Source organism: Manis pentadactyla, chromosome 10 (assembly GCF_030020395.1).
Source record: "Manis pentadactyla isolate mManPen7 chromosome 10, mManPen7.hap1, whole genome shotgun sequence".
In the NCBI taxonomy this organism is placed as follows: Eukaryota; Metazoa; Chordata; class Mammalia; order Pholidota; family Manidae; genus Manis; species Manis pentadactyla.
The window spans coordinates 52,332,730-52,333,658 of NC_080028.1; the positions used below are offsets into that span (position 1 = coordinate 52,332,730).

A 929-nucleotide genomic window follows, 5' to 3' on the forward strand; every position below is an offset into this window, starting at 1 on the left:
TCTTTTTAAGTAATGATAATTAGTAATCACCCAGTTCTGCAATATACTCCCCCTTTGAACTTAAAGGGCACTGACATGATCTGGTTCATGACACTCTTCATTGGCTGGGGCAATCTTGGTGGCTTAATGAGCTAAGCAGGAAGCACCTGTAAGGAATCATGTAATTACTACCGCAGGGTGATTCCACAACTTGCAGTAAAAAATAACTATGGAACTATAATAATTATGGAAATATAATATACTTCCACAACTTGTGGTAAAAAATAATTATGGAATCCAATAACTGTGATTATTTTTGCCCCACCACTACCAGACCACTGCCTATTCTTTACTGGGAGAACATGCACATAAGATATGGCAGAGCCGTATGTGGTCACAGACTACAGAAGCAAAGGGTCCGTCTTGTTTTCAGACATGCCAACCGATTTCCTTAGGGCACAGAACAATGAAGCACTTTCATCACTGTTGATTAAGAGAGAACGATATCTATATTTATCTCTATCGCTACACCTATGTCTCTACCTATATTTGTATTTTTGTATCTGTGATAGATGTTTTTATTAAACTGAGAAGAACAGATACTACACTTGATCTTAGCCAAAAGGCAGAGAAGTGATAGATGTTTTTATTAAATGTTCGTTATGATCCAAACTTTTATGTTCATTAATCCTTTTAGGAGCCCTTGGAAGCAGGAATTAATGCTATCAATTTTCAAAAATACTATGTTACACAAAAATGACAGACCTAGGATTGAATCACAGAACATTCTGTTTCAAAGCTTTCATTCAGATGTTCCCTTTCTTGACTACATGTAAGAAACACATTAGGAACTTAAATTAAGATGCTATACTACATACTTGGAAATGCTGATTCTATGTGTCTGGAGTAGGAGCTCCAAAAATATACCTTAAAAGCTTCCCAGGTGGTTC

At 36.3% G+C, this 929-nt stretch overlaps 1 pseudogene; it reads right to left on the bottom strand.

Moving 5' to 3' along the window:
• Positions 1-511: 511 nt before the first annotated feature.
• LOC118917340 (U2 spliceosomal RNA) lies at positions 512-617 on the bottom strand (annotated as a pseudogene).
• Between the last annotated feature and the right edge of the window lie 312 nt (positions 618-929).